Source organism: Mirounga leonina, unplaced genomic scaffold, assembly GCF_011800145.1.
Source record: "Mirounga leonina isolate KUSES-001 unplaced genomic scaffold, KU_Mleo_1.0 Mir_174, whole genome shotgun sequence".
NCBI lineage: Eukaryota > Metazoa > Chordata > Mammalia > Carnivora > Phocidae > Mirounga > Mirounga leonina.
The window spans coordinates 84,145,313-84,153,789 of NW_023270451.1; positions in this window are offsets into that span (position 1 = coordinate 84,145,313).

Genomic DNA, 8,477 nt, shown 5'->3' on the forward strand with positions numbered 1-8,477 from the left:
TGTCGATAGGGTGCCGGATGAGAGGTGGTGAGGACGGTGGTGAGGATGAGGGGAGTGGGCCGATGGAAGGTCCGGTTAGGGCTGAAGGTGACCAGCCTGTGGGCTGTGGGAGAGGGGGAGGCAGGGATGGATGTGGACTGCTCTGGGTGGGGGACCATGTGGTGAGCAATAGATCAGGAGGCCCCTGGTCCTGGTGGCTGGCCGGGCTCCATGAGGGGCCACAAAGGAGCAGGTTTCAGAGGGGAAATGGTGGCCTGTGGTTTCCTCTGTTTCCTGGCGAGTCAAGTGCGTCCAGGGCATCCGCGTGGAGCTGTCCAGTGAGCGGTTAGGTCAGGGGTTTGAAGAGTTGAGGGTCTTCAGCATAAAATAACAGATGGTCCCTGAGGCCATGGGGTGGAGTGCAGTATGAGACAAGGCTGGGAAAGAACGTTCAGGAATGCCAGTGATCACGGGGTGGGCAGATAAAGATACAAGAGGTTCTCGAGGCAGGAGGGGAGCTGGGTGCCTGTAACTGTCACTGAGTTCCCGGAAGTGATTCAAGAGGAGGGAAGGTCCAGCATGTCAGAGGGCCCCTCCCAAGCAGTCAAGGGGGAGGGGAGAAAGACAAGTGCCAGCGGGACCCTCTGAAAGACCTTGGGAGATAAAGGGAACGATACAAGGAGGGGACCTTCTTGGCTCGCTTTTCCTGAGTCCCTGCGGGTCAGGCCCTGGGCCTGGGGACATGCCCCGTAAGGCTGCGTGGCATCTCCATCCCTGCTGCTGTAACTTAAGCTAGGCCCATCCCCCTGGGACCCCTGCTCCCCCAGTGGCTCAGGGATGGTGAAGATCATGGGCCCGGGCCCAGGGTTGGGGGTGGGGGGGCGACATATGGTTGCTTTCCCCACTCGGTTTTCCTTCCCTGGCTTCTCAGTTTCCCTGGTGTTGGACTGCTACAGCTCCTCTCAGACTCTCCCAGGATGTGTGTCTGTCCCTCTGGTCAAGTGGAGTCCTGGGGAGCGTCCCCTGCTCTCCAGGCCACCTCTGAGCAGCTCAGGACTGGCAGCTCCTTCCCCAGCTCAGTGACTTTTCCACCGGTTCCCTCCATTCTGCCTGCACGGCAGGGACAGAGGAGAGCAGCCGAGCGCATGGGTGCAGACTCCCAGGATCTGATGCCGCCCCACCACCACTTGGTGAGGATTGCGTTCCTGTCAAAGCTCTCATGCCCACACCCCAGGCAGAAACTGCAAGGTGAGCAGGATTTGTCCAACATAAACACAGCTGGGCATCAGTTAAAGCGGTGAAGGCAGGTTTTATTCTGTGAGTACTGACGGCAAGGGAAATCCGAGCTCAGTCCCATCTATGCTGAGGTGAGGGGCAGTTCAAAGGGAGAATGAGGGAGGAGGGAGAGGGGGTAAGCGGAGGCTCAGGTAGAGTCAGGAAAGTGAGATGACAAAGGGTTGGTCGGTGGAAGTGCCACTAGGCCAGCTGTGTCTCCCACTGGGGACTGGGACCAAGGCCCAATCCTTCCTGATTTCATTTCGGAGGAATGGGGCTCAGGTCCTTGAGAAAGACATTACTGGATTGCGGGAGATCCATACACATATGTCTCACAGGGACAGAGGAAGGATTCATGATTGGAAGCAGTTCTTTTTAGTAAATGCTCTAAGAAAGGGCAGAGGGCAGAAGGTCAGAGGTCTGTGGTCAGGTATTGGCTAGAACAGACACTACGTTCTTCTGACAGCCCAGAGCTTTTTCAGACAAGAACTCAACGGGGCTAGGCTGTCGCAGGGATCCAGCCTTAGGCTGTCTGAAGCCTCGCTAGGTTGGTTGAGTCTCTTGGTGCAGGGTCTGGATTGAAGCATTAGGTGCTGAGATCAGTTCTTTTGCAGTTAGTTTCCCGCATCCACTGCCCGCCACATGGGAGGCAAAAGATCCGTACGGATGGGCGGATGGGCGGTGGCAGAGAGTAGGATACCCCTGCACCATACCTCGTGGGGAAACAGCCTCGGAGACCACCCTGGGATCGGATAAGCCCAGAGAGAAGACCAAAGGCAGCCAAGGTAAGCTAAGCTGCACACACACAGGTGGCCGACAGAGGGCAGTGCTCCAACGAAGGATCTACACCTCCAGAGACCCGTTTATGCCACCCCTGGGGATGCCTCCAACCGATGTTAGAGGTGGTGGCCTTAGAACGTGGCTGTTAGTGGCGGGGGGGGGGGGGGGGCAGGGACAATTCTCCAGAGGAGACCACAGCCTGGGTGAAATGTCCTTCAAGGATATGTACGAATGCCCACGGCTAATGTTTACTGAGCAGTTGTAGGTGCCAGGCACTGCTTGGGAAAACCAAAGGGCAAGGAGCTAAGGAAACTTGCCAACTTGCTGTTCTGATGCCAACCTTGCAGGCAATCTTGTGTGCCTTTTTCCCACCTCAGCATCCCTTCGGGATCTGGCATATTCCAGTCTATAGAAGGGACACCATCAGCCCAGATTCGGAACGGGGGGGGGAGGAGATACAAACAGAAGTGTACCCTTACTGCAGGCCACAGAGTTACCCCTCCTTGATGAAGACCCTAATGCCCCTTGGTGAGTTTCAGTTGCTTGGAACAGAATTAGGATAGTTAGGGGGCGCCTGGGTGGCTCAGTTGGTTAAGCGACTGCCTTCGGCTCAGGTCATGATCCTGGAGTCCCGGGATCGAGTCCCGCATCGGGCTCCCTGCTCGGCGGGGAGTCTGCTTCTCCCTCTGACCCTCCTCCCTCTCATGCTCTCTGTCTCTCATTCTCTCTCTCTCAAATAAATAAATAAAATCTTAAAAAAAAAAAAGAATTAGGATAGTTAGTAACAGTGGGAATGTGAGGAGCCGAGGTGAAAGCCAGTGGGAGTGGTTATAAGCTCCATGTCTGTGTGCTTGGAAATGACGTTTGTTTATAAACCTTGCGGTTTCCCGGAACAAAGTCAGTTGACAGCCACCAGAGTTTTGCTTCACATGTAGTACCAGAAAAGTGAGGGCAGATGACCCAAGTCTTGCCTAACTCAGACCACTTCCTGTGTTAATGAACCTGTGTAGACATCACTCAGAACAAAACAAACCCATTGAATGCTAGGACCCAACTACGTAGCGTACAACAGAATCTCCAGAGATGGAGTGAAGATCCCAGACTTGTAATATGCACTCTGGGTGGTTCTTAGGCAGGCCCACACAGGTCTAGGGACCAGAGTTTTGGAATCAGGATGGAATACAGTCCACGTAATAGAATTATCTGCTGTGCTTGAAAATGCGGATTCCTGGGTCCCCTTCCAAAGCCTGCTGGATTCGAATGTCACAGATGAGACTCAGGACTTTGCATTTTAAACAAGCCTCCCAAGGGTTCTTCTGCTAGCTGAAACCCTCTAGAGAGGGTTTCCAACTTCGGCCCTATCCATAGTTTGGGCTAAATAACTCTTTGTTGGGGGCCAGGGCTACTGCCCTGCGTTGAGGATGTTTAATAGCACCCCAGACCTCTACTCACCAGATGCCAGTAGATCCCTTCTCCCAGCTCCTGGTTGACAACCATCTATGTCTCTAGCCATTTTGAAATGGGGGCAAAGTCCTCCCCACTCGTATATTGGGAACCACTGCCCTAGAATCAACCACTCAGGTGATTGATACATTTTAATCAGTTTATCAACCCAGAGCTCCTGTGAAAGGGGGTTGGAAAGCTTGAGTGCAGCTGATATCCTGAGCGTCAGGTGCCCTGTGTGCCTTTCGCAGCAGGACCTGGAGCTCCTGACCTGCAGACCACACCCTGGGGAGAAGGAAGCACCCAAGCTTTAGGGGATTATTGGGAATCTGAGCAGACCCTAGTCCCAGTGCTATGCAGTCCAGCAATAAGCTGGTGGCTCATCAGAGGCCAAGTGAGTGAGGGAGCTCTGGTGTTGCATTGAGCCCAGTAGAACCTTGAGCTCACTCGGCCACCATCTTCCACCGAAAATCGTAGGTGGGATGGTTAGAATGGATATTATCAGAAGCTCACGGGAACTACCACCTTGGCTCCTTAACCTCGGGATTAAGGGTTGTGATAGCAGCAAGGCTCCTCCCTTCATCTGAAAAGGTCAGTCTTTCAGGTCAAGGTCAGCCCTGACAAAGACCTGGGAGACACTGAGGTGGTCAGTTTCTGTACCGGCGCATTCTGTGGCTCACACAGCAAGAACATTGGGCCTGGAAAGATAAATGCAGATGCTGTGACCTTGATCAGTTGTGATACCAGGTGCAACAGCTGTGTCCTTGGTCTGCAGGATTTGATTCAGCAAGCATATTTTTCTCTTTGTTCTTTCTGCCCAGCCTCCCAGAAGCCCTTTACCTTGCCTGAGCAGCTCAGCTCAGTGTCAAGGCTGAGAGTGCACAAGCAAGAACTGGGCTGCCTGGGTTCAAATTCTTATTCCACCGCCTGTTAGTTGAGTGAAAGTTACTTAATCTTTATGATCTTCAGTTTTATTGCTCAGTTGGTGTAGTAATAATAGTGCCTGCCTCATAGAGATTGTGAATATGAGCCAAGAGAATGGATGAAAGTGAGTGGCTCACCAGTAAGTGGGAGCCCTTAATCACATTAATTTTATATACGTTAGTTCCATGCCACTCTTTACTCTGCCAGGATCTCAGCTGCCTTTGCCTGTTTTTATTCCCGTCACGGACAGCATGCTGATCCACTCTGTGGAAAAGGAAGTGGCAAGCACTGTTGAGCATTCTGATAGGACCTGGGATTGAGGGCCATGAAAGATACCTGGGGCCTGCATTTCTATGTTTCCTGTCAAACATCCATGACATAACTTACACATGCAGTATCAATGAAAACACTAAAGATTTGGGGGAGGGGAGGAAGTTACTAGAATACACATCCTTATTTTCAAGTTCTCAGGAAAAAATGAACATGGCAAGAAATAACCAGGAAATTACTGAAAAAAAAAAATAGTATTAAGAGGGATACTCCCAGGTATTTGGAAGTATGATAGTCACGATTTGCAAAGCCACAGAAAGGAAAACAACGATGCTGGCACAGAGACATCTCTGAGGCATGGAGAGAATCAAGAAAGATTAAAAATGACTCCCAAAACTGTTAAGATGTATGTTCTTGTTGCAGAGGTCCTGGTTTTAGCCCAAACTGGAGGACTGACCCAGCCTGGAGTTGATTTGCCTGGGGCCAGAGCAGGGGCGCTGTAAGGAGAGGGAAAAAACGAGACCATCCCCGGGAAGATGAATAGGTAGGACCGCTCAGGGCCCGATAGTGACCCCAGGCTCGGTCCTTCTATGCGTCTGACTCCAGAGGTGGAAAGAAGCGCAAGGTAACCTGCCGGACAAGACGTGCGCACTTCGCGGGGTGGGGGAGCGGGGAGGATCCGTCTCTGCTCAGCCCAGGGAACGCGGCCTCTGTGGCCCCTGAGCAGTTCAGTTTGGGGAGGTGACAGAGGGGGCCCCAGGGGACGCGGGCAGGGACGTCCCCGGGGTCGTGGGCGAGGCCTTCGCGGCATCAGCAAGCAGCGGGCAACTGCCCGGGGAGACACCGTGGGAGGGCTTCCTGAAAGGCCGGGTGAGTCCTCCGGGCTGGAAGAGACTCTGACGGGAGGACCGTTACCGTTGTTGGGCGGGGGTGGGGGCTGGGGCTGTCTTCTGTCTGCGCGTGCGCGCCAGACGCGGGTCGCCGTCCCGCAAATTTCCCGGGCTCAGGGAGCCGGGTGGGAAGGGACCCTGGAGATCGGTTAGTGGAGAAGGACTAACACCGCTTAACAGCGCCATTAACTTAGTACGGAGGGACGAACCGTGAGAGAACCATGAGAGACGATGGACTCTGAGACACAAACTAGGGTTCTAGAGGGGAGGGGGTGGGGGGCATTGAGGAGGGCACATATTGAATGGAGCACTCCATCAAAAAACTAATGATGTAATGAATGGTGACTAACATACTAAAATAAAATTAAAAAAAAAATTAGTATAGAGGAGTCCCAGTCACGGCGAAAACACCGCGCGACTTCCGGCGGGCAGTCGGCGCAGTCCCATCGCTTCCGGCCGTGGCCGCCGCGCCTGCGCCCTGGGGGCTGGCTGCCAGCGGGAGGAGCTTACCATCCGCAGGCCCGGGTGGGTGAGGGTCGCTCCCGGAAGTAGCCCTTGCGCGTCCCGGAACCCGCGCTCCCTCCCCGGGCTCCGGAGGCTCCCGCAGCGGCTAGCGGGGGAAACGCGGCGGCCGGCGGGGAGGTGGCTGGTCACTGCCGACTGCCTTGGGGCTGTCGGCTGTGGCGGGAGTCGCACCTGGCTTCGCAGCTTGGGGAGCGTGGTCTCGGCGGGCCTAGGTAAGCCGGGGAGGGGGCGTTTCGGTGCCATTTCACGGACCGGGGCGCCCTGGCCTGTCCCGCCCCGGCCCTCGGACGGCCCGGCTGGGTCCCTCCCAGGCTAGCCGCCCGCCCGCTCCCAGTGCCCCGCGCCTAAAACACGCCCAGTGCGGCAGCCTGTCCTGGACAGTGGCTCGTGTCCAGCACGGCGCTCTGTGCCAGGGACCGCCCCGGAACACTCGTGTACGTGTTTTCGCTCACTTAAGCCTACGGGGTGGGTGCTGTAGTCCCTGTGGTGTCGGTGAAAAAGCCGAGGCCGGCTAGCGCAGGATCAGAGCTGTTGGGTGGCAGCCAGGGTTTCAGCCCACGTACACCGGCCGTGGACCTCATGCTCTCAATCCGTTATGGAAAGTAGCCTCACAGAAAAGAGCAAAGGGTTCTCCTGGGGTGTACTTTAAAACAGGTCTCGTTTTGCCACTTTTGCATAACGTGAAATCCAGTGATGCACGATTATTACATGTCACTTAGAGTTTGCATGTGAGTCAAACCCCAAAAACAAATAGTAGTTTGCTCTACTCTTTTCCTTCCACATGTGCCTCTCCTCCCATTCTTCTCCTCACCACCTTTCCTCTCCTCACAGGTGAGTGGGTGGGGGGATGAGAAGCCCAGGACTTGAGGGCCCAGCAAGCGCTTTGGGATCTCCTGGGGTCTGGGATGGATAGACAGTGCAGGAGCTGAGGCAGGAGGGGGACTGGGCAGTGGAAACTCAGGGAAAGGTGTGCCATAGTTATGGGATGCCCTGGGTGGGCAGAGCTCTGCACAAGCCTCTGGGCTGAGGCAGGCACGAGAGCAAAGGAGAAGTGGCTCCTTTCCTTCTGGGCGTGCCCATGGGAAAAGGGCTGCTAAGAGTGGTTGGAAGGAAGCCCCTAATCCATGCAGCCGGCACACATGTAAGTGTTGAGGCACCTCCCATCTCGGGCTAAGCCAGCAGGCTGCTCCCTCTGGAGACGCATACCTTCCCCTTGGCAATCTGTAGGCTCCAGGGCATGAACTGCCGCACTTCTTCCCCCACCCGCACTTCTTCCCCCACCCACACTCAGGGGCTTGCCTGGCACCACAGCCTGCCTTCCTTCTTTGCTCTCAGAAAAAATAGATTCTTTCTCGTCTCCAGAGATAAACCCGCTCACCGCCTGTGCCCTGCATCCCTGACCCTGTATCTGCCACATGTACTTGTAAAGGCTTGTTCCAGAAGAACCTCAAGTCGATATATTCAAAAGTGAACTGTGTTAGTAAATGGAATCACGAGAGAGTCCTCTATCCCCTGGTTCTCCCCCGCATCGGAACTCAAGCATAGTCTGCCTCCTAAACAGCTCTCCAAACTGTCCCCGCTGCCTCCGTCCCTCTGCCGTTACCTGCTCCAGTCCTCCTCGCCTCCTGCTTCCCGGGGCTGGGCCTGCTTCTCAGGGCCCCGCAGCGGCTCTCCTGACTCTGCCTGCTGGGTACCTTGGGGGTCTCCATCTTGTAGCTGTCCTTAGTGTGCGTATGTCGTCTATGGTGAGAAACGTCACCAGTAACTTCTTACTAATAATCAAAGTATTGGAGTCTTGGAATGATTCTCTTTTCAAATTTTACATTTTAGATTCACGTAGAGGCTCTCCACGGCGTCAGCCTCGTAGTCATCATCCCGCTGTGCTTCAGTGGAAGGGAGAGCAGTGGTATGACTGTCGCTGCCAGTGATCACACAAGACCCCAGATCTACCCAGGGAGCCCGTTAGGAGTTGAGGATCCTGAAACGTAGCCTAAGGTAAGTGATTCTGTCACAAGACAGAATCTAAAGTCCAGTGTCATAGATTCATTTTATCCATAGCTCAGCCTGAGGCCCGGCCTCCATGGCACACACACCCCTTGCCTCGCTGTGGCGTCACGGACCCACTTCCAAGTTGTCTTCTTGTCCTGAGCCCCGAGCACCAGCCGGGCACTTCCTGTCCTGTATGTGTGTCTTTAGGGCACAGTGCTGGCTGATGGTAGGTATCCGAGGAATTCTTGTTACATAGTCGAGTGGATGGAGAGTATCTACAGAAAACAGATGTGCGGATGGGACAAGGCTAATTGGAGAACAGAATGGGATCGGTGTGGCCCCGGCTGCAGTCCTAACACACAGGTTTTTCCCTTTCCTCGGCCGTCACCAGTGAGGCAGGTC